The sequence below is a fragment of the Felis catus genome, chromosome A1, assembly GCF_018350175.1.
Source record: "Felis catus isolate Fca126 chromosome A1, F.catus_Fca126_mat1.0, whole genome shotgun sequence".
Classification (NCBI taxonomy): Eukaryota; Metazoa; Chordata; class Mammalia; order Carnivora; family Felidae; genus Felis; species Felis catus.
In genome coordinates, this window is record NC_058368.1 from 70,400,875 (window position 1) to 70,425,916 (window position 25,042).

Consider the following 25,042-nt stretch of genomic DNA (forward strand, 5'->3'; position numbering starts at 1 on the left):
GTTCAACAAGTTGTTGAATCTCTCAGTAAGACTCACTTTTCCTTCTCTGTAAAATGGGGATAATAATAACTGCCTTATAGGATTGTTTGGAAGAATTAAGAAAGTAATACCTGGGAGGCATTTAGAGATAATAGATGCAATTAACATTCCCGCAACCTCCCCGATTCTTCCATTCCAGGCCTCTCTGCCTGCTAAACTCCTGCTCTAGAAAATCTAAATAAGATTTATTAGACTGTGTTGTGAAGGTCAAAGAAAAATCTCACCTTTCTCAAAAAGAATGAGGAAAATTATGAAACGGGAATAGTTTGCTGAGATTCCGGTCTCTTTCCCTTCTATCTATCCATAGATGTTCAAAAAGCAAGTTTTAAAAATCTAAACTTAATTTGGAAAGGTTTGCTATAGGCATTAAAGGAATATTAGCGACAGATGCTTCTCTTTTGACCTAATTTATAGATCTACCATAGTTCACTCTGTTTATGTTTTGGAAAACATGTTTTTCCTTTCAAATCATCGTTACCTTTCCTTTAAGAGTTAGGCTTCACCATGAACTCCGGAAGAAATAAAATCATGTGTAGGCAATGATTTTAGCTTTAATATTTTCAATACTTCAGAAAATAGATAAGGACGAGGGCCTTTTTTTAAAGTCAACTCCCTTCTGTGTATTCCTCAGTGAGCACAGGCTGCCTTCTGGAAGTAGGACATAACCTACTTGTATGTTATTAAGACGTCAAAAGTAAAGAAAAAATATGTTTAGCCTAACCTTAAAAATGGTTTCTTTTTTGGTAGAGTGAAATTAATGGAAATGGAGTTCCCAATGAAAATGGAAAACGAAGAAAGGTTGTTTGTAAAAGAAATATATTCTCATTAAACATACAGATTCAGGATCAGTAATATTAAGGAAAAAGAAAGTATTTGCCAAATATATACATTTCTGTTTATATATTTACAATATATAATATATAAATATATATTATATATAAATATATATTGTATAATATATAGTGTATATATTATATATATTGTAAATGTATAATTTATAATATATACAATATATAAAAGATAAATATATTATAAAAGATAAATATATAAATATTATATAATACATATACTTAAACTTAGAGAAGATGTATGTGTATGTAAATTCTCCAGGTAGAAATCTTAAGCTGAGTGTGGAGCCTGTGGTGGGGTTCGATCCCCTGACCCTGGGGTTATGACCTGAGCCGAAATCAAGAGTCAGATCCTTAACCAACTGAGCTACCACGTGATCCTCCAGGTAGAAGTTTTTTTAATTATATTGTTAATGGAAACTATGACTGGAAATTCCCTGCTGAGATATTTAACATGATGAGAAATTCTAGTAAAATGAAGAGAAATGAGGAAAACTACCCGTGAACTGAAAACAAAGATTATTCTCTAGACTGAGAAAATCCCCTTTTTTCTGACTCCTTCTTGACTGGGCAGGAAAAACAATCCTGTCCCTCCCTCTGAGTTCTTTTTTGTGGAATTTTCATTCTTGCTCTTTTTCTGTCTCTGGTGTGGCTTGTTCCTTCTCTTTGGTGTGGGTGCCTGCTGTACTAAGAGCACATTATTTTTAATTTCTCAGAAATCCATAAACATGCAACTAAAATGATATAGAGAATGTTTGGCTCAAAGGGGAGAAGCTCTTTTAGCCAAACTTTCCAATTCCCTCCTGTAACTTCTAGGTAATTCAAATGTCTCCTGTCTGTAGTTGAGTGGTACTATAAAGCAGAGTGAACAATAAAAGGTTTGTGTCAGTTTTAAAAGGAGCAATGTTTCAAATCCTAATTGGGATGTCAGAGTATCATTTGTACAAATTTGCCAGTGACCACAGGCTGACTTGCCATTATGTGCGCATCGCTGTTACTCATTCTTAAAGATGCTGCTCTGAGCAAAACAGCGATGGGAATTCTGTTTGCTTGTTTTGCTTTTGGTTTGGGCTGAATGAGATGACAGCTTTGTACGTCGTTACTGTGCTTTGTCACCTAACATATAGAGCATTTCAGGCTAAAAATTCCTTATGCTTTAAGTTTCCGTTCACATAAAATGAATTAAAGCCCTTCTGGATCCACATGGCAGGTTCATAGGGGAGCAAAATACATTTCTTTCAATGAGACATAACTCGAACGAATGTTGAGTGTGTTTAAAATTCTGTGAGAGGATGAGCATCGCAATGGGGAGAAATCTCAGTGGTGGGTTTGTAACGGCAGACCAAAGGAAAGGAGAAAGACCTTGCTGTTTGAGGCGGTGCCATGAATTGTAAGCCTGAGAAGGGGCATAGAAGGCTGGGGATGAGGAGCTTGGAAGGAAAGTGCAACAGACCCTACCTGTGTCCACAGCAGAGTTGCTTTCCCTGGAAATATCTGGAATAGAACAGGCTAGCTGAAACCGAGGGTGGATATCGGGCACATTCTTGCCATAACCTTCCTGATATCTCACAAAGCACAAGCACCTGCCCAAACCCAAACGGGAGTTTTTATCGGCTGCCATGGACCAGATGCTATATTGACACAAACTTTCTTGGGACTGATCAAAGAATTCCAGAGGGGAACACAAGGACCAGGGGAAAGTTCAAAGGAGGTAAATTTCAGTCCAACCCAGAGAAAAACATCCCCAAACTGGAGTGCTTCGTTCCAAGCTGCCTTACCTTGAAAGTCACCCCAACTCGACCCAGCACCCAGAACTTTATACACATTAAGCCCTCACATGTGTCCCAGCCAAAAGAACTTACAGCCCAGCCCTGTTGGATACGGCCAAGCCTGTGGGCTTGGGCCAGTCTTGGCATCCCCTGCATTGGCCTAGGGAGCCGGCAGGAAACGGTGCAGGCCCAGTGACAGCCCTGATGTCCAGTTTTGCACTTTTCATGCCCCTGGTTAGCCTGCCCTGCTGGCCCTGCTGCCTGGCTCCCCCGACACTCATATTTTCAACTAGCTCTCCCTGGGGAAGGAGGAGGCTCTGGAAACCCTGTCCACCTCAATTGCTTCCTTCCAACCCCCTTGCCCAAGATTTCACTCTGCATCAGGTTTTTCTCCCCGTGTGGAGAAAAGTATGTGGCACAGCCAGCCACATACTTCAGCCTGACCCTCTTGGGAAGACCAGAATTTCCATCATTCCAGTCTCATCCTTTGGGCTCCTGGCCACTAGTCATGGCCTGATGTCATCCAGAGCTGTTGATCCTCTCACCGCTCAGCCTCACCACAATTTGACTCGGATCTTGCACATGTTGCCTCAGACTGGTCACCTCCACAACTCCTGTGTTTCCCCCTATTCTCTTGCAGCCCTCCCTACCTAGGACACTTCTGGGTTCAAGGACTGCATGTCCTGTTCCCTCCTTCAGGTCCAAAGTAGGGAGGCAAAGAGGGGATCGGCATTCTGTCTTTGTGTATGCAGCAGAAACAATTGGTGTTCCCCATGCCAAACCCCTTGGCATTCATTTCCAAAGTCAAAGGCTACTTACCACTGACTCCCCAAAATATCTGCTTGAAGGCTTTTTTTGGCCTTGGGAAGTATGCCCAGGGAAGTTGAAGTGTTGGACAATTAATCGCCTGGAAGCACCCTGAGACAGTGACAAAGAGAGAACTGGTGAATAAGTACCCCAGCTCCCTGGCCCCTTGGGTGGGTTATTTCTGAGCCATGGTTTTCATGTTCCCCAGTGGTACTGAGCTCTATTTGCCCACGGTGGTAAGTTGCTTGGAATTGGATGCTTTGTTGCCTTCCTCCCCTACCCTGTCACACATTGACCATGTCCTGTATTTTCTGGCATCTTCCTCTCTCAAATAAACTACTCGCACTTGAATCTTCTTCTCGGGGGGTTGCCAATGAGCGAGGCACAGTGTCTAGCACACAGTAAGCACTCAGAGCATGGATTAATGAATTCATCTATCAGTTTTGTAGGTGGGGTTTCTGCATTACGAGAGAGGCTGCACTCTGTGACCATGTAAGATGCTTCCAGAAGCGATAATACTCCCAGGGAGAAATAAATCTCTTTGTAACTAGAAGTCCTAGAAAAGGACCTGGGAGATGAAAAGATGTGAAAAAAAAGAGACTTTTCTCCCCTCTGTGCCAGTGTGCTTTCAGATGTGAAGGGGGGCAACGAGGATCACAGGTTGGTTATGAAATCATGCAATTTCTTGAGCCAGCACATTGCGTTTTATGGACACTGCAGCCCAGGGTGCTGTGCAGGGAGTGATTTTCCATCCAGTCTATAGCGTTCACAGCTTCTAGTCACAGCAAGCAGAGCCAGAAATAATAGAAGATACTCAAACCCAAGAGTATTGCATTATAAATAAATAAATATATAATGTCAAAATCATATATGAAATAAAGTTTTAATTACTCTATGACTGGAATTTTCATAACACTCTTTTATGGTTGGTTGGCAGCATGTTCGTATTTCTGTGTTACAAGTGAGGAAATGAGTCACAAAGCTGTAGAGAGAATGTGTTGAAGACTTTCCGGCTGCTGTCTGAGGAGGGCTGGAAGAAAATGTTCCTGAACCCTCTCCTCATATGCTCAGACTGACACGAGCTTTCCAGCATAGGTTCAGATTCTCAAATCTGTCTGATATAGTTTTACGAGGGAACAAAACCTCGTGGCTAGTGAGCTATAGAAGAGCCATTTGTGACGAGGAATTTAATGATATTATATATTGGGGGGGGGGGATGTAAAATGAGAACATGAAAAATCACATATTTTTCCATAACAATTCAGAGTCTAATATGATTGAGCAAAATCAGATTTTTTTTTCATAATAACTAAAATTTAATATAGTGGAACAGGTGCAAAATGAGGTTCCCCCTGCTCCCACCTCCATGGAGCTGTCCTGCTGGGAAGTATCTGAATTCCACATCTTCTCTACCAGAATAGGGGCTTAGGGAGGGGGTGGGTGGGACAGGACAGTCCAGGAGGGGTCTGCCCCTGAAGTCTAGACACGCTCATGGGGCACAGACAGATGCTGGGAGGAAAGAGATCCACGAGCAGAGAGAACATCACCTGCCTGGAGGAGAGTTGGCTGGCAATGGCCCGGGCGGTGATTAGCACCTCAGATGTCCAGAAAAGAAGTCATAGGTGGGTGTTGCGCAGACCACTGATGCATGGCAGCAGGGAGTGGATAATACATGAAACCCAAACAGACCAGCAATAGTGTCTGGCAGCCGCAGGACTGGTTGAAAGGGACAGTCACTTGTCAGGCTACAAAAATAAACTGAGAAGAGTCAAGAGACTCTGGAACTGAGTACTAGGTGAGGGCGAGGAGCTCAGCCTCTAGAACTACCAACGGTCAAGAACACGCAGCAACATGGCAGACTTGATGATCAGGACTCACTGGATCTACTGACAGAGGCTTTAGAAATTCCCCACAGTCAGGCACAGGGTTAGCCCCAGAGCTGACAGTAGGGGACTGAAGTTGTTTCCTGAGCTTGGGTATTAGTCCATTGTGTGTGTGTGTGGCCGGGGGGGGGCAGGTACAAAGGCAGGGGATCTGGCAGACCACACTACAAATAATCCCCAGGAAGGAAAACAGTGATTTCTAAGAAGTAAAGGGAGGAAGTTGCCCTCTCTTTAAAACTTGGGACCTACCCAAGTTCCCCACGGGAGACTGAAAAGAAAAGTAAACTTAATTCCTAAAAAATAGAGTCTTAGGAAAATAAGGGAATGAGAGAAAAAATAATTGGATCCTAAAGAGAGAGTTTCTGGGATGGGTATCTTTGGCTATCATCTATTTTACATTTTTATCATTGTCGTGGACCAAGACATACGATGCAGAGTTACCAAATAAGACAATGACAAAATTCTGGGAAGCTAGCCAAACTCATGACCTTCCCCCACTGGACCTGAGAGGTGCTGTGAGACCCACAGCTAAGTCCTGGAATAAGATTGGAGAAGCCTTCTTGAAGAGGGTTTGGCGTGTGGAGATCTATTCTCCTGTGTTAGGGTTCTTCAGAGAGATGGAATCAATAAGGTGTGTGTGTGTGTGTGTGTGTGTGTGTGTGTGTGTGTGTGTGTACAGAGATTGATTGATTTTAAGGAATTGGTCACACAATTGTGGGTTCTTGTAAGTCCAAAGTCTGCAGGGCAAGCCAGCAGGCTGAAGACCCAGGGAAGAACTGATGTTGCACCTTGAGTCTGAAGGCAGTCTGGAGGCAGAATTTCCTTTCTTGAGGGACTTCATTCTTTTTTCTCTTAAGGCCTTCAACGGATTAGATGAGGCCCACCCACATTATTGAAGGTATTTTGCTTCACTCAAAGTCTACTCATTCAAATGCAATTTCAGGGATGCTTGGGTGGTTCAGTAAGTTAAGTGTCCAACTCTTGATTTTGGCTCAGGTCATGATCTCACGGTTTGTGGGATTGAGCCCAGTGTCAGGCTCTGTGCTGAGCCTGTTTGGGATTCTCACTCTCCCCCCCTCTCTGTCCCTTCTTCTTCTTCATGTACTCTTACTCTGTCTCTCTGTCCCTCCCTCGCTCACATGCTCTTTCTCTGTCTCAAAATAAATAGGTAAAAACTTTTAAAAAAATAAAATAAATGTAATTTCACTTGAAAAACACCTTCAAATCAACCTCTAGGCTGGTGTTTAACCAAATATGTGGGTACCATGGCCTAGCCAAGTTGGCACATAAAATTAACTATCATCGAGGGGTGCCTGGGTGGCTCAGTCAGTTAAGCCTCTGACTTGGTCGGCTCAGATCATGATCTCACAATTTGTGAGTTCGACCCTGCATCGGGCTCTGTGCTGACAGCTCAGTCTGGAGCCTGCTTCAGATTCTGTGTCTCCCTCTCTCTCTGTCCCTCCCCTGCTCCTGCTCTCTCTCTCTGTTCCAAAAATAAATAAACATTAAAAAAATAATAGCATTTAAAAGAAATTAACTATCATAGAACCCCCAAAGGAAGGGTAATTCTGGTCCCTTATGGTATCTTGGTAGGATCCCACTGACCTTCCTGAATTCCAAGAAGCTGGAGATGGAGGGAGGGAGATAATGTGTTTTTATGCAAGGCTAGAACATATAAGCCCATGTAGCTGAGAAGATGAAGGGTCAAGGAGCCTTCCTCCCAGTGTTACAGTGGGGAACGGATGACATATCAGCTCTCACACTGCAGGCATGCAGGGCAGGCACCATCTTGCTTTCATCTTTCGCAGAGTGGCTTCCCTTTAAGTAAGGTGGTAGACAGAATAACACCCCTCCAAATACATTCACATCCCAATCCCGGGAACCTCTGACCATATTACCTTGTGTGGCAAAAGGGACTTTGCAGATATGGTTATGGATCTGGAAAGGGAGATGATCTTGGACTATCCAAGTGGGCCCAATATAATTAGAAAAAAAACCCTTATAAGAGGAAGGCACGGGGCTAGAGCCAGAAAAGGTGACATGACCACAGAAGCAGAGGTTGGAGTGCTGTGTTTTCAAGATGGAGGACGGGGCCACAAGTCAAGTAATGCAGGCAGCTCCAAAAGTTGGAGAAAATATGGAAATGGATTCTTCCCTAGAGCCTCCAGAAGGAATGAAGTTCTACTGACATCTTGATTTTAGGACTTCTGACCTCCAGAACTGTAAGACCATTTGCATGGTCTGACACCATTTGCATGGTGTCAAGCCACAAGGTAATGAGGTAATTTGCTACAGTAGCAATAAGAAGCTAATTTAGTACCTTGAAGGGACCCAGTGGCCACAGAGAAACAACCATCAGAAGACTCGTAATAGGTTTCAGGGAAATAACATTGTTGAAGGAGTCAGACGAAAGCTGAATTAAAATATAAAAAAGCACATAAGAAGATTCAATCACAGCACATGCACACGCACATGAACTTTCTGGAACATTTATTATCAAAAGATATTAAAAACTATTAAAAGATAAAATAGTCACTGTTAAGACCCAAGTTGGTGGTACCGAAGGCAAATAGAAAAAAAAGCTTAAAAGACAGACCAAATACATAAAGGAATGGAAATCGCAAGAGAGAAAAATTAAAAACTTGAAAGACATAAGTAGAAGAAGTAACATAAACAACGGGATTCCAGAAGGATGGAAAGATATGGTTTGCTAGAAAATAGACTCCAACCTTCTGTGATATCGTGCTAATGAGAGTGCGTGCTCCAGGCAGCAGTGGGGAGGGAAGCAGGAAGGAGGCTGGACGGAGGGAGAGTCATCACAAAGGGGTGCATAGGGGCGGCTACAGCTTCATGAGAAGCATGGGCTGAAAGCCTGGACTTGCAGAATGTGTTCAGATGGGGGGAAGGGAGGGGGCATAAACTACTGCATCTCAGAACGTCTTCTGGAAGGAGTAGAATTTACTCTCTGGTTCCTCTTGGCTTCCTGTCTCTCACTAGTCAAAGGTTGGGGATTCCAATGACACGGATATTAGATGGTAAGTTATTGCCCCACAGGTGCCTGAGCCTCTGCTCTCTCTCTTTTTTCTTTTTTTCAGTCTACTTTTTCTCTTTCTTGCTCTCTGATCTTTGAATGCAATATTTCATGCCTGATGCCCATTGAGCCTGTTATCAAACCACCATTTGTTTATATAACTGTCTTATTTGTGCTTCAGCATTTTACATGAAACCAGCCTTACAGAAATGAGTCACAGACCAAATATACAAACGATCAAAATGGCCAATGTCTAAATAAATAAAACAGATTAAAAATTAAAGCTGACCACTAGGAGACCAGCGATAAAATATCCATCATTAAAAATTTAGTCCTTACTGATCTGATTAACATAAACTCATTAAAGTATTAACAAGAGGAGTAGGAGGCGAACTTAAAAGTAACAGATTGATGTATCCAATAACAGTTTGGAAAATCAATTTTTATTGTTGTCTTATTTTCTAGAGCATTTTCAAAGGAAGAGAATAACTTAGGTAAACCGTAACATATTTAAAAGAAAAGAAACTGTGCACGTCCTTTTTTGCCAATTGCTCAGACTGATTATAAGAAGTTCAGTTTTGGGGCGCCTGGGTGGCGCAGTCGGTTAAGCATCCGACTTCAGCCAGGTCACGATCTCGCAGTCCAGGAGTTCGAGCCCCGCGTCAGGCTCTGGGCTGATGGCTCAGAGCCTGGAGCCTGTTTCCGATTCTGTGTCTCCCTCTCTCTCTGCCCCTCCCCCGTTCATGCTCTGTCTCTCTCTGTCCCAAAAATAAATAAACGTTGAAAAAAAAAATTTTTTTTTAAATAAAAAAAAAAAAAGTTCAGTTTTAACCTTTGGTCCTTCTGGCTTTCAAGCCAAAGGACACTCAGGGTGTACACATGTGACACATTGTCTAGGGGAGAATAGACCACAGCCACCAGTGCCTATTTCCTCTAACTCCCTGGAAAATTCAAAATGAAAGTAACTCTGAATAAAGCCCCAGAAGAAGTCAAAGCTTTGGGGCCAAATGCACGGGAAGCTCTTCCAGCCAATACAAACGGGAGGTGGAGGAAGAGGAGAAATGAAGAGGTGCTACGGAGTGTGCTAAGAGGAGAGAGCTATTGAATGTAATTCTTTCCTTTTTATTTTAAGTGTTTATTTATTTATTTTGAGAGAGAGAATCCCAAGCAGGCTCCATGCTGTCCACGCAGAGCCCAACGCAGGGCTCGATCTCACAAACTGTGAGATCATGACCTGAGCCAAAATCAAGAGTCGGACGCTTAATCAACTGAGCCTCCCAGGCGTCCCTAATTCTTTCATTTTTAAAACTATTTGACCCTTTGGTCTCATAGACAAAGCAGGAAAGTGAAATTCTGTGTAAGGGAAGAGAAAAATTGGCACTATGAAGAATATGGAATTTAGCCCAGTATATTTTAACCAATTTAGAAATTCGCTGGAAAGGTTCTATGGGGAGAAGATGTGAAGGACCAGGTGAGAAGGAACAAATTTTGTTTGTTTTCCAGAAAACTGTCAGCTCTAATTCTCATCAAGGAGTCAGGGCCAGCACATACTTTTCAAACCTTAAAATATGTGGGACACCAAGGGCTCCCGAGTGTAGAGGGTGGAGCCCGGAGGAGCAGAGAAGCGGCAAGAGCTAGTCCAACTGAATGAATAGAAGAAGTTAGATATGTCGAGGAAAATAAGGACTGTGCAAAATGACACACTCCTGTGTGTGTGTGTGTGTGTGTAGGTAGGTAGGTACGTGAGAATTTTTGTGCAAAGGTAGAAAGCAGGATAAGGCATGGTTCCCGAAGATCGTGGAAGATTAAGAATCATTGAGGAGCACCAGACTAAGAATTTAACAAACGAGAGTGGAGAAGAGGCCAGCCAATGGGAAGTAGGCTCCAAAATAAGGTAGAAGGCAGATTTCATCCCTCTGGCTAAAATTTGAGGGATGATTCATCTCAAGGTTCCTGACACTGGGGAACACGTCTTCTAAGCCCATATTTGAGACACATACTCTTGATATGAATGGTTGAAAATGGATTTATGCCAGAAAATCCAGGAACTATTATGGCTGCTGAATCAGCGGGGTTTTCACCCTCTGCACTATTGACATTTGGGGTGGGCATCGTGGGAAGGGTTGTCCTGTGCGTTGCAGGATGTTAAGCAAGTGTCCCATGCTCCTATCCACCAGATACCAGTAGCACCATCCTCCCAGGTGTAAGGATCAAATTGCCCTGGTTGAGAGTAACTGCTTTGTCCGTAATATACAGCGGCCCCATTTCACTGCTCGTCCTACTTAGGTTTTACGCCATTTATCGTATTATCTGACCATGCCTTCCTTCTGTAAACTCCCCCTTCTCTTGGCTCAGTGAGGCTTTATTCCCCTCCCTCTTCACTGTCTACTCTTTGTTAACTATCCTTCCATTTTTTTTTAAGTTTATTTATTTTTGAGAGAGAGAGAGCGCACGTGCATGAGTGGGGGAGAGACAGAGAGAGAGGGAGACACAGAATCTGAAGCAGGCTCCAGGCTCTGAGCTGTCAGCACAGAGCCCAATGTGGGGCTTGAACTTACAGACTGTGAGATCATGACCTGAGCCAAAGTCAGACACTTAACCAACTGAGTCACCCAGATGCCCTTCTCCATCTTTTAGTGATTTAATCTGATTTCACGAACTGCTTCCTTCCTCAAAGTACCTAACTCCCAGGCCCACAGGTGATATTCCGAAGCAATGGCTCCTGGTACAGCATGAGCACTTGCTGGGTGACTGGAGCCGTGAAATCAGCTAAATATCCATCGTGCGAATATCCATCTTTGCCCCTGAACTTGCTTCTAAACTACATACACACACTTCTAAATTTCTGCTCAGACTTTGGTGTATCCCTTTGGTGACTGAAGATAAAACTGTTCAGAAATGACTTCTCTCTGCTCTGGACTGTGTTTCCTATTTTCATTGATGGGATCTTCAGTTTTACTGTCCTTGAGGTTAGAAAGCTCTGAAATGGGCGCCCGGGTGTCTCAGTCGGTTAAGGTTCAACTCTTGATTTTGATTCAGGTCATGATCTCACGGTGCATGAGTCTGTGTTGGGCTCTGTGCTGAAGGTGCAGAGCCTGTTTGGGTTTCTTTCTCTCCCTCTCTCTCTGCCTTTCTCTCTCAAAATAAATAAACTTAAAAAAAAAAAAAACAATTCTGAAACAGCTTTGTCTTCTCTCCCTAAACAAGAACTTGGTTCTGTATCAAGATCTACGATTCTGTATCATTCTCTCTGCAATAAGTCCCTTTGATTCTACCTCTGCACTGTCTCTGATATCAGGGCTCCCCTTCCACACCACCAACACAGGTCAGATTCTCTTTCTCTCTCAACTGGAGGCCTTCTCTCCACCTGCCTCCATTTTCCCCATCGACTTACATGTTTTCATAGTGCTTACATTTTAAGAAGAAGAAAATATGGATGAAGCGGATGCTAGACCTAGCGTTAATTCTAGCAAGAGTCAACATTCCCTGGATACATGAAGGGGAAATGTATGGTTGAATATATTTCACCCATCTCAGTAAGAGGTGCATTTTCAGTAAATTTTTTCCAATATTTTGTTATAAAAAATTTCAAGCATATAGAAAAGTTGAAAGAATTTTGCAGTAAATGTGCATATACCCACTGCCTAGATTCCAGAATCATTTTACTAAGCCTATATCACCTATCTATCCATCTGTCCTTTCCTCTACGCATCTATCAATCCAGCTATGTTTCAAAATAAATTGCAGGCCTCTGTGTGTTTTCACCGGAAATACTTCAGCAAACACGCCATAATTAGAACTCAATATTTGTTACCAGTTGTTTCTTTCTCTTTTGAGGCAAAATGAACAAACAATGAGATGCTCAGATCTTAAGGAAACTACTCTGTGTGTTTCAACAAATGCATACACATGTGTAACTCAAATCCCATCAAGTTACAGAGCATTACAATCACCCAGAAAGTTCCCTGACATCATTTCCTTGCTGGCGCCTGTCCCAAATCCACTCCAGAGGCAACCACTGTTCTGATGCTCTTCGACCATAGATTAGTTTTGCCTGTTTTAGAACGTTATATAAATGGGAATCACATAATCTGTGCTATTGTATGTGTAGATTCTTTTAGTCAGAATAAGGCTTTCAAGATGGCAGCCATGTTGTTTCATGAATAAGTAGTTTGTCCCTTTCTATTGTTAAGTTTCTACTGTATAAATATACCACAGTTGGTTTATCCATTCTTCTATCAATGGGCATCTAGCTGTTTCTAGTTTGGGGCAATATTTTCAATAAAACTCTATACTTCATCATTCATCAAAGTTTGTAATATATTTTTGTTGTATTAATTATGGACTAAGAGTAATTATAATATCAACTCAATACAAAAGAAATGTTTATCACTTTCAATTTTATGGTCACAGAAAGTTAAGTTTATATGTACATTTTTTATTGCAAATCATCATGAAAGGGTGAGTAATAAAAACTTTCAAGCATAAAAAATTACATGAGGATAAACTACTAAGGAAGAAGTAGAAAAGAAATAGAAGTCTGAGGAGAAACAAGAAACAATGTGAACTGTTCATCTGTAAAGATGATCTGTGCTTTAGGGGTGCCTGGGTGGCTCAGTCAGTTAAGTGTCCGACTTCAGCTCAGGCCATGATCTAGCAGTCTGTGAGTTCAAGCCCAGCATCAGGCTCTGTGCTGACAGCTCAGAGCCTGGAGCCTGCTTTGGTTTCTGTCTCTGTCTCTCACTGCCCCTCCCCCACTCTTGCTCTGTCCCTCTCTCTCTCAAAATTAAAAAAAAGTTTAAAAAATTGGGGGAAAAAAAGTGATCTGTGTTTTTAAATGAATGATGTGATTATTAAATTGCTATGGCATTTTTTAAGGCTTATTTATTTATTTTGAGAGAGAGAGAGAGAGAGTGTGTGTGTGTGTGTGTGTGTGTGTATGCATGTGTGTGTGTGAGAGAGCAGGGGAGGGGCAGAGGAAGAAGGAGGGAGAGAATCCTAAGCAGGCTCCACACCCAGCACAAAGCCCAACACAGGGCTTGATCTCATGAACTGTGAGATCACGACCTATAAATTGCTATGGCACTTAGATGCCCTGTGTTTGTTTACCCAAAAGAGTAATGTGACAGTTTAAAAGTATTTTCATATTAAAAATTTTAATATTCAGTATTTATAATACTCCAGTAATGGCAAATTTATGATGAAAACAATTAGATGCCAACATAGAATTATGAAGAGGTTCACAATGTTCTCAAATTATTCTCCAAGCCCTATTCAGAATACCAGGAAAAAGAACTGAAGTTTTCCCCAATGCCTGCTGCTTCAGCAGACTTGGGTCCTGGATTTACCTCATCACTCTGCAGCTCCAATTGCCATCTTTGAATCTCACTGGGCCTTGAGAACACTACTGAAAGAGCAGACCTAGGCCGGCCGACTCCATCTTGTTCTGTCCGCTCAAAACTCAGACCACGCCTCCTCCCCTTGAGTAACTTCCCGCTCACCCGTTCAACATGAGTTGGGGCCTAGGCATAGATCTGTGGTCAGGGAGCCATCCTGAGGATGTAGAACAGGTGGAGGAAAGCCTTGAGTTTCCTTGTTTCACCTAGGGGTGGGCTGGGATGAGTCACTGGGGAAAGGAGAGCTCAGATGAAGGTGGAAAGATGGCAAGAAAACCCTACAATCCAGCACTTACTCTCTCTGCACCCCTGAGAAAGAGGCTGGGTGACCTGAGGGCCAGACTCTTCTGATTTGGGGGAGCAGGCCCAAGACCACTGACGCTCTGAGAGCAGGAGCTCAAGGACAGGAGGGGGATGGGCTTTCCTCTTTGTAATCACTCTACTTTAAACCTTTCAAACCATGCCCCGAAACCTGCATGACGGGACTCTGGTCCTTCCCCAGCCAATTGGCTGAGGCCATGACCCTTCCCCAGCCAATCGGCTAAGGCCCTGATCCCTATAAAACCTTTGTGCTCTTGAAACCACTCCCCCCCCCCCCCCCCCCCCCCCCCCCCGTGTCTCACCGCTGCCTCTTGCAGGTAGGGGATTGAGCTCAAGCTAGCTTGAATAAAGGCTCTTTGCTTTTGCATCTGACTCAACTCCCTGGTGGTCTTTGGGGATCACAAATTCTGGGCATAACACTACCAGTCAGGCAGCATCCACAGGGAGGTCTTGGTCATATTCTATGCCTCAGAATTACTGAAACTGAGGTGAGGACTTGGACCAAATACAGTCCAGATGGTCCATCAATGTGGTGTCATGAAACACTCATCTTCTCAGTCTGTGGTCTAGTGGATATGAACTTACATTTCAAAGCCTTGCACTGGGAAGATGGTATCTTTTCCATCATCACCTCTTCCCTTTTGCACCCATGTGGCTTGGAATACACTGAAAGAAATCAGAGATGTCTTTGCACTGGCCATTTTATTTTTCCTCTAAGAAAGCTTCTTTTTGCTGGAAACTAACATGCCACAGATCCCGTTACAGAAAATATTGGTTACAGAATTTTACAGGTTCCTTGTGTATTATATTTAGTTGTGTCCATTTACACAATGTGAAAAGAGCCCATTAATTTGTGAAAAAAATGTAATAAAGTGGTAGGAACTGCATTAACAAAACCACTGATGAATTTTTAATTTGAATATCCTGGAGACTTACTGAAACCTAAGGGTCATCAGTGAACTCAATCCATTGGGAAAGTCAAAGATTAATACCGTGCCCTTGTAAAATGTTTTTACAATTTTTTTCCCCAGAAAACGCTCACTGTTTCGTGTCAGAATTGCAGAGTTCTATGGACCGAATGTGCCTCTCCAAAATTCATATGTCAAAGTATAGATGCCCAATGTGATGGTATTAGCAGGTGGGGCCTTTGGGAGGTGAAGACTCTGTCTCATCACTGGGATTAGTGCCCCTATAAAAGGGACCCCAGAGAGCAACCCACCCCTTCTGCCATGCGATGACACAGGAGGCAGGCATCTATTAACCTGGAAGTGGGTTCTTACGAGTCTCTGTATCTGCTGATGTCTTGACTTTGGACTTCCCAGTCTCCAGAATTATGAGAAATAATAGTTTAAGCCACCCACCCAATCTATGGGGTTTTTTTTTTGTTATAGTAGCGTGAATGGATTAAGGCACAGAGTTTAGCGCACAATTATTCCTAAGTATTTAAACTGTGTTTGTTCCCACCTCAATTAAGTGTAAACTGTTTTTTTAAAGACTTTATTTTTAAGCAATCTCTACACCTAACATGTGGCTTGAACTCACCGCCCCAAGATCAAGAGTTGCATGCTCTTCTGACTGAGCCGGCCAGGTGCCCAAGTTAAACCTTTTTAAAGGCAGAGATGGTCTAATTCTTTTCTGCCCCTCACAGTCATGACCACTGAATTAGATACACAGCAAGTGCTTGATCTGGGGGTGATAGTCAAAATCTTCAACAGCCGGCTGGTTAGAACATTGGCCATAGCGCTGTAGAGATCCCCAGCTGTGCCTAACATTTTTATTGCTGGATCTTAGTGAAATCCAGGGGTTCCAGGGAGGGGACCAAAGTAGTAAAGGGAGTGGCTATTTATCACCCAATACAAAACCATTTATGTTTTAGCAATTGATATGTAGCTACACCATCCAAAGAGCAAACATTTTGTGAAAAGAAAAAATTGTAAAAGTATGAACATTAGTTCCTCTTAACAAGAGTCAACTGAGATCCAAGATGCAAATGTGTGCCCCAAAGTCACCCAGGTTAATAGCAGGACTGGAAATCAGCATCTAGCTTTCTGGACTCCAGATATCACAGGCAGATAATTTGATGGGTTGGATGATGCTGTCGCTCTGCCTGGATCCCTGTCTACCATTACTTTCTTCCCCTCTCTGGGAGTGCTTTCAATTTCAATAAGCAACATGGGCTGTGTTTTTATGGAGAACTACCTTGTAGTTCCTGAATCCCACTAGCCTGCGGTGAAGTCCCTTGGGCGTGGTCTATAACCTGTGACTGGTGGGGTGCTGGCTCAGGACCTCTAGCTCCCTTGACTAGGGTGAGTTCACCATGAAGCATCATTTACACTCCAAAGTCCCCCGGGGCCAGGTGATATCAACACAGCCCATGGAACCTGGCTGAGCACTCTGAGGTCTGCTCCCCTCACCCCTCCCTTAATGGTCTTCTGGGAGCACTTCCTTAACAAGTCCCTCCCATACCAACCCGATGGGAGGAAACCCAACTGTATGTGCTTCCTGGGGCTGCTGCAGCAAGTACTGGGGAGCCCAATGCAGTACAAATGAAATGTGTTCTCTCCCAGTTCCGGAGGCCACAAGTCTGGAATCAAGGGGCCGGGCAAGGTTGTGCTGCCTCTGAAGGCTCTAGGGGAGAATCTGCTCCACACCTTTCTCTTAGCTTCTGGGGTTGCCACAGTCCCTGGTGTGCCTTGGTTTGTAAACACATGACCTCAGGCTCCACCTCTGTCTTCGCATGGGGTTCTCCTGTGTCTGTGTTGTCTCTTCTTCCTATAAGGATACCAGTCATATTGGATTAGGGCCCATCCCCTAATGAGGATGGCTTCATTTTAAGTTGATTGTATCTGCAAAGGCTCTGTTTTCAAATTTGGTGACATTCGTGGGTCGGGAGGCCGGTGTTTGCTTAGGGCGGTGAAGGAAGGATTAGTTTCAGGCCTCTCTCTCTGGGCTTGTAGATGGATGTCTTCTCCCTGTGTCTTTTCATACCATCTTCCTTCTGTGCATGTCTGTCTCTGTGTCCTATTCCGCCCCTCCCATTTTTTAAAATGTTTATTTTTAAATGAGCAGAAGCGGGGGAGTGCCAGAGGAGGACAGAAGATCGGAAGCAGACTCTGTCCACAGCAGTGAGCCCAATGTGGGAGTCGAACCCACAAACCATGAGATCTTGGCCTGAGCTGAAGTCTGATGCGCAACTGACTGAGCCACCCAGGTGTCCCTCCTATTTCCCCTTTTTAGAAGGATACTTCTAAAAAGGGGAAATATCCTTCTAAATAGAAGGATATTTCCCCTTTTTAGAAGTCATATTGGATTACCACCCTAATTTTATTACCGTTGTAAAGACCCTTTCTCCAGATACTGTCACATTCTGAGGTAATGGGAATTAGGACTTCAATATAAGAATTTTGAGGGAACACAATTCAACCCATAATAGGAAGTCAGGATTTCAACGTATGGGGGAGGGGTGCACAACTCAATCTTCAACACTGACCTAAAACATTTTATTACTTCAAGATTTCATGAGAAACAAAACAAATGAGCAAAGGGGGAAAAAGAGAGACAAGCCAAAAAACAGACCAAGCTATAACTAAGCTGTAGCTAAGACCAAGCTATAGCTAAGAAACAGACTCTTAGCTATAGAGAACACACTGATGGTTACCAGGGGGGAGGGGTGGAAGGATGGATGAAATACCTAATGGGGATTAAGGAGTACTTGTGATGAGCACTGGGTGATGCATGGAATTGTTGAATCACTGTATTGTACACCTGAAACTGATATTACACTGATATAAACAAATATTAACTCAAATTAAAAAACTTTTTAAAAAGATTTCATGAAGATCAAGAATATAAACACAGAGGGGCGCCTGGGTGGCGCAGTCGGTTAAGCGTCCGACTTCAGCCAGGTCATGATCTCGCGGTCCGTGAGTTCGAGCCCCGCGTCGGGCTCTGGGCTGATGGCTCAGAGCCTGGAGCCTGTTTCGGATTCTGTGTCTCCCTCTCTCTCTGCCCCTCCCCCGTTCATGCTCTGTCTCTCTCTGTCCCAAAAATAAATAAACGTTGAAAAAAAAATTAAAAAAAAAAAGAATATAAACAGAAAATCATGTGCACTGTATATATTATCCAGCAGTCATATTTCCCAATTGTTATTCAAATGTATTCAAATACAATATTTTTATTTTTCTGAATCATCGACCATAAAATCAGGAACAATATTATGGCCTTATTAATGGGACTTGTGAATTTATAACATTTGTGTTTTTATTTACTACAGTCAAGGTTAGATGCTTATTTCTTTCTTTTTTTCTATCTGAACATTATTCTTTTTTTTTTTTTTTGGTTACATAAGTGATTTTATTTTTTTTATTTTTTTTCTCTTTTTTTTTTCTTCAATATATGAAGTTTATTGTCAAATTGGTTTCCATACAACACCCAGTGCTCATCCCAACAGGTGCCCTCCTCAGTACCCATCACCCACCCTCCCCTCCCTCCCACCCCCCATCAACCCTCAGTTTGTTCTCAGTTTTTAAGAGTCTTAGATGCTTATTTCTGATAAGTATTTGTTTTGAATTGGAAATTATGTACCCTTAAGTGTTGTTTTGTGTGAAACAAATGAGTCATTAATAACACAATAAATAAACTGTACGGTGGGTGAGAATGTGGGCTCCGGCATCCGACTGTGTAGGTTTACATCAGCTCTGTAACCTAGCTCTGCGACCTTAGGCAAGTTAATTAATCTCCCTGAGCTTTTCATTCCTTCATCTATGATAGGGAGATGAGAACAGTAGTGTTATTCTGAAGCACTTCCCACAGTATTTGCTCGTAGTAAATAAACACTGTTATCATTAGCTATTATTTTGTCTGAATATTAGTTTATATGTAATAATTCTGAAAACAGAAAGACATAAAAGAAGTGAAATTTCTTATTATTTCTTTAGGTAAAACCTCATGCTTTTCCAGGAAACATCGCTAATGGTTTCCTTTAAAATGACAGGATACAACTAATTCTTTTCTATTTATCTTTCAGAATTTAACTTTATATTACCAAAATAAGATTATCATTTGAACTCCTTTTATGGGAAAAAAATTTTAACTATATAATAGGGATTTTTTAAAAAAATAGGTAATCCTCTAATGTAGTACAAATTCAAAAGTCATAAAGGAAACATAGTAAAAAGTAAGTCTCCTCTTTCTTACCCCTAATTCTCACGTCTCATTTCGAGAGGCAATCACTGTTACCGTTTTCTTTTTTTTTATTATTTTTTTTAATGTTTATTTATTTTCTAGAGAGAGAGAGAGAGAGTACAGCAGGGGAGAGGCAGAGAGAGAGGGAGACACAGAATCTGAAGCAGGCTCCAGGCTCTGAGCTGTTAGCACAGAGTCTGACACAGGGCTCAAACTACAAACCACGAGATTATGACTTGAGCCAAAGTCAGACACTTAACTGACTGAGCCACCCAGGCTCCCCCCGTTACCCTTGTCTTGTATATCCTTCCAGAAATAATTTATGCATATGCAAGAAATATACGTAATATATGTATATTTCCCCACCCATATATTTTTTTAATTTTTTAACGTTTATTTATTATCGAGAGACAGAGACAGAGCATGAGCATGGGAGGGACAGAGAGACAGGAGGAGACACAGAACCCGAAGCAGGCTCCAGGCTCTGAGCTGTCGGCACAGAGCCCGATGCGGGGCTTGAACTCACAAACCACGAGATCATGACCCCAGCTGAAGTCTGACGCTTAACCAACTAAGCCACACAGGCGCCCCCCCCCCCCCAACCCATATTTTAAAACATAATACTGTATTATGTATGGTCTTCTGCATCTTGATTTTTACAACTTAATAATATTTCTAGGAAATTTTCTCTTATCAATACCAAGTCATTTTGTTTTATTCTTTTTCCCTGTTGCATAGTATTGCACTCCATGGTTGTTCTAGAACTTACTTAACCAGCTCTCTGCCAATGGGCATTTGGCTGGTTTTTTGTTGTTGTTCTTGTTACTGCAATATGTATTTACATGTTTAAGCTCATGTGCAAATATATCTGTAAAATGAATTCCTAGATGTAGAATTTCCAAGTCAAAGAAAGTAAATGCATATGAAAATTCACTATTACTTTTTAAATTGTCCTCCAAAGAGAATGGACCAATTTGCCTTCCCACTCACATTAGTTGTCTCATCAGCATGAGGACATTATTAAATATTTTGAATTTTTCCAATCTTATAAGTGTCAACAGCATCTCATTAATCCTTGAATTTCATTGTTCTTGTTAGGGTGAGATTGAGCATCTTATCATTTATTCATGAATTATTTATATTTCCTTTATTATAAACTGTTCAAATAATTTGCCTATTTTTCTATTCAAATATTTATTTTTATAATTTTTTTAACATTTATTCATTTTTGAGAGACAGAGAGATAGGGCATGAGCGGGGAAGAGCAGAGAGAGAAGGAGACATTTGAAGCAGGATCCAGGTTCTGAGCTGTCAGCACACAGCCCGACACAGGGTTCAAACTCATGAACTGCGAGATCATGATCTGGGTCAAAGTTAGAAACTTAACTGACTGAACCACCACGGCACCCCTCAAATATTTATTTTTAAGGGGCGCCTGGGTGGCTCAGTCGGTTAAGCGTCCGACTTCGGCTCAGGTCATGATCTCGCAGTCCGTGAGTTCCAGCCCGCGTCGGGCTCTGTGCTGACAGCTCAGAGCCTGGAGCCTGTTTCAGATTCTGTGTCTCCCTCTCTCTCTGACACTCCCCCATTCATGCTCTGTCTCTCCCTGTCTCAAAAATAAATAAATGTTAAAAAAAATTTTTTTTTAAATATTTATTTTTAAATAATAAACTGTGTTAACTCTTTATATATTAAGGCACCTAAACTTGGTTTTGTGTGTGAGAGAGAGAGGGATTTTTCCTGTTTAGTCATTTGCCGTTGATTTTGTTATGGTATTTTTTTTCTTGCAGAAATGAAAAAATATATTTTTTGGTTGAATCCCTGAAGGAGGTAGAAGACTACTGCAGTTGTCCCAGTAGGAAAGCCAGGTGGCTCAGGCTGACGTGATGTTGGTGGACGTGGTGATGAGTGGTAGGTATGAGAATGTAGGAATTGTAAGGCTAGAGCTTGGTTGATGTTGTTCCTATAAACATGGCAGCAGGGGCGCCATGAGGTGGGTAAGGCGAGGGAAAGAGATGTTGCCTCTGAGGCTTTGGCCTGAGGGACTAGGTGGACGGTGGTGCCGCTGACTGAGATGGACGAGATTTTAGGGGGAGCAAGTCTCTAACCTGCTTTGGAGACATGCTTCCACATGCCTGGTTTCAGAACGTGATACATATTCAGGTCTTATTCACTCATCTTCTTCTGAGGTTCCTCCCATCAAAGTGAAAAGCTGAGTCAAACTATCCAGTTGGCATGTCTGAAGCAGTCATTACTACGTGGCGTATATTCACAGGTAGTGACTTCGAGAGCAAGAGCACTAACAACACCTGCAGTGTCATCACCTCACCCAGTGTCTGCTCGTCCTCTCTGCTGGGGACTTCAACACACACTATGGGATACACGGAGAAACACTGGCCCATCTCTGTGTCTGGGACTGATTTAAATGAGTTTGACTAGTTTTCCCTGAATTCACAGGTATTTAACCACCGAGTTGAATCAGTTTAGCAACTTGGCTGGTAACCTAATAACAAAAAAAAACCAGACTGGTTTGTACATGTCCAGAGGGCCATGGTCTGTGAGCTCAGTTGGTGGGGGCAGGGGGAGAGGGTTGATTTTTTCGGAGACTCTGAAAACATAAAATTCCACATGGATGATTAACATTTCTATGCCACATAATGGGTGTTGGCACACAATGAATGGGAAGAAAATGTCATTGAAAGGGAAAAAAACTTTGTGATAGAATGATCTCCCCTGGAAATTTAAGCCAATCTCAAAGAAATCTGTTTGCATCTGTCTTCTTCATGTATCCCTTTGACAGTAAAATTAGTGCAGAGCATTACTAGCCATGAGGGAGAGCAGCTGCTGGCTAAGAACTTAGTTCAACGACTGAGATGAATTACCAAGCCTACCTGGTCCCCGGTTGTTCTCATGAAACCTATTTTACTTCTGGATATGCAAATCAAATATGCTGATATTTGAAGTGAGATAAAGTATAGGAGTAACCACATTGATTAACATGAGCAGCAAGCCCTACCTTAGGTAGACCAAGCATGTGATCCCCTGAAAGTTATAATGCAGGGGGGAAGGGGACCTCAGATGGCTGAGAGCCCAGCTGATATCTGATTGCATCTGCATGAGAGAACTTGCAGTTGAGCTCAAACCACAGGGCTGTGGATGGCTCCTCATGTAACAATAGCGACTGAAACATCTGCCATGCAGGTGACATAGGGGGTCAGAGAAAGTAACAAACACACATTGAGCATAAGACTCTCCAGAAGACCAGAGTACAGGAGTACATATGCAGTTGAGATGGAAGAAAGGACAGTTCAATAACAGTTCAAGGTAGCACATGACTCCCAAATATAGGTGTTCAGGGCACAATGAAGTAAGTGAAAGCTGAGAGTCTTCGTGCAGGAAGAGGGACTAGAAGTGTGAATTAAGACAGGGGAGTACACGCAGGCAGCCTGAAGAGTAGAGAGCATGGATATAGGTATGGTTTTAGAAATGTGCCTAATGCTCAAAGATCCAACAGCTTGATGTGGCTGGAAGACAGAATTTTTTTCATACATTTTTTTCAATGTTTATTTATTTTTGAGAGAGAGTGAGACACAGAGAGGGGGAGGAGCAGAGAGAGAGGGAGACACAGAATCTGAAGCAGATTCCAGGCTCTTAGCTGTCAGCACAGAGCCCGATGTGGGGCTCGAACTCACAAACTGTGAGATCATGACTTGAGCCAAAGTCAGACGCGTAACCAACTGAGCCACTCAGGCATCTCAGAACACAGAATTTATGTATGTGTGCAACAGGTGATGACGTCGGAGACGGACCTTGAATAACAGGCTGTCTTTGAAGAGAAAGGTGAGCGCAAGAGTTTTAGGTTGAGGAGATTCTGTGTTTAGATGAGAGGGGAGACCAAGGCGTGAAGGTCTTCAAGGAAAACACCCCTAAACAATACTTTGTAGAGAGACTATAATCCTTTAAATCAGTCATTAATTACTTTTTTAAAAATCCAATTTCCTCAAAAACAACTCCACACTGGGTAGGAAAAGGAAGGAGAGCCATTCAAGGAAGGAGAATCACTTAAGATTAGCTTTGTTAAGGAGGATGGCAATAATCTTGAGGGTTTCATCCTAAAGGAGAAAACTGGGGGTCGAAGGAATCTAATTGGAGCTGAGATCACTGATACCAGATGGTAGGACAGGACCATTCTCATTATTTCCATTACTGTTGAAGCCACTGTCAGGAAGGAGCCACACCCTTCTTAGCCCATACACCAAATTTATGTTTTTGCAGATGTGTCACCGGGGGGGGGGGGGGGGGGTGTTCCGGAAGAAGATGCTGAGATGGAGTTCAGAGGGCAAGATGTTTATGACACCTACTCTAAGGAGAGAAGATCGGGTTAGGCAGAAAGCAAAGAAGTTGAAATGCAGTGTAGACCCATCAAAACCTTGGCCAACCTGGCGGGTGGCTTTGGAGTGAATTTAGGGTTGTCTTGCATTGAGCTGAAATGAGTGGGCCTTTATTCTCACATTGCTCATCACTGGCTGTGCGCTGCCCAGGAAGGACGTGACCTCAGGTGAAGGGAGGTGACCCTCTGCATTTGAGACAGAGTCAAACAGCTGCTTGCTGACTCTGCTCCCCACATCTGGGCATCAAGCCCTTCCTTGAAGTGGTAGAAGGAGGATCTGACTCTCCGTGGCTAGCACAAAGGGGTAACCAAGCTCAAAGTCACATTAATGAGAATCTACTTTTCTTTCATGAACCTAATAAAGTTAGTAATATTGCAGGATTGCTGAGCGAGACAGTCAAGAAAGAATTCTTGAGACGTTTCACCAGGCAGCTTAGTAAGTTTATTTAAGCAGCATGGAGACAGGACTTACGGGCAGAAAGAGCTGTACCCTGGCTGTGTGAGGCTGGTGGTTATATGCTTAGTGCTCAAGTGGGAGAGAACATGCATGGAGTATTTGATCATAAATGTTTCTTCGAATCTCTACTCCTAAAACTACTTCTGGTGCTTACCATTCAGTTTGAAATTAACTATCGATGAAATTTACAGGTCATCTTGAGACCCTTTAAGGATATAGCAACCAGCACTTATCTGATCCTTATTGAAACCCTGCAGGCTACAGGTCAGCCTGCTGGGCTGAAGGTGGAGATATTTCTGCTTCTATCCCTCATCAATAAGACCAATGCTTACTTCGGTCAGTGTGTCTGCTTATTTACTTTAAAAAAGGAAATCAGTCTCATTGATCATTGGCAAAAATGGGGTTCCCAATACAAGAGTCTGGAGCCCACCATCCCCATCCCTCTGCAGCCAGAATCTTCCTCTGGATGGCAAGTGGTGGGTCATGAGGCAGACAGTCCTGAAAGAAGGGTAGGGTATAATAAAAATAAGATTTGGTCTTTGTCCCAGGTTTCTGGCACAGAGCTTCAAAAACCTTTAGAATTTTGAGACATATGTCTTTGTTATGCTAATGATGAAACCAGGGTCAGTGGGGGAGCTTGTTAGCTTCAGAATGGGGGACAGTTGCTGGAAAACCCAACCTTATGATTAGAGTGTTAGAACTTTCAACCCTACCTCCAACCACTGGGGAGAGGAGAGAGGCTGGAGATTGAGTTTAATCACCAATAGCCAATAATTTAATCAATTGTGCCTGTGTAATGAAACCTTGATTTTAAAAACTGAAAACGAAGGTTTAGAGGAGCTTCCTGGATGGTGACCTACTTATGTACCAGTTGGGTGGCATACCCCAACTCTACAGGGACAGAAACTCCTGCACTC

General features: G+C 42.6%; 1 long non-coding RNA gene across 2 annotated transcripts in view; it reads right to left on the reverse strand.

Annotated features, from left to right (window-relative positions):
• Positions 1–3,474: 3,474 nt before the first annotated feature.
• The window catches only part of LOC111560153, a 36,706-nt gene continuing 15,138 nt past the window's right edge, over positions 3,475–25,042 (reverse strand). Inside the window, exon 3 of one of the 2 annotated variants that reach the window (XR_002741802.2) lies at positions 3,475–3,574. This is a non-coding gene — a long non-coding RNA (uncharacterized LOC111560153). Of the gene's footprint in view, positions 3,575–24,512; positions 24,624–25,042 lie in introns of those variants that run through there. The other variant, XR_002741799.2, reaches the window with a different exon arrangement.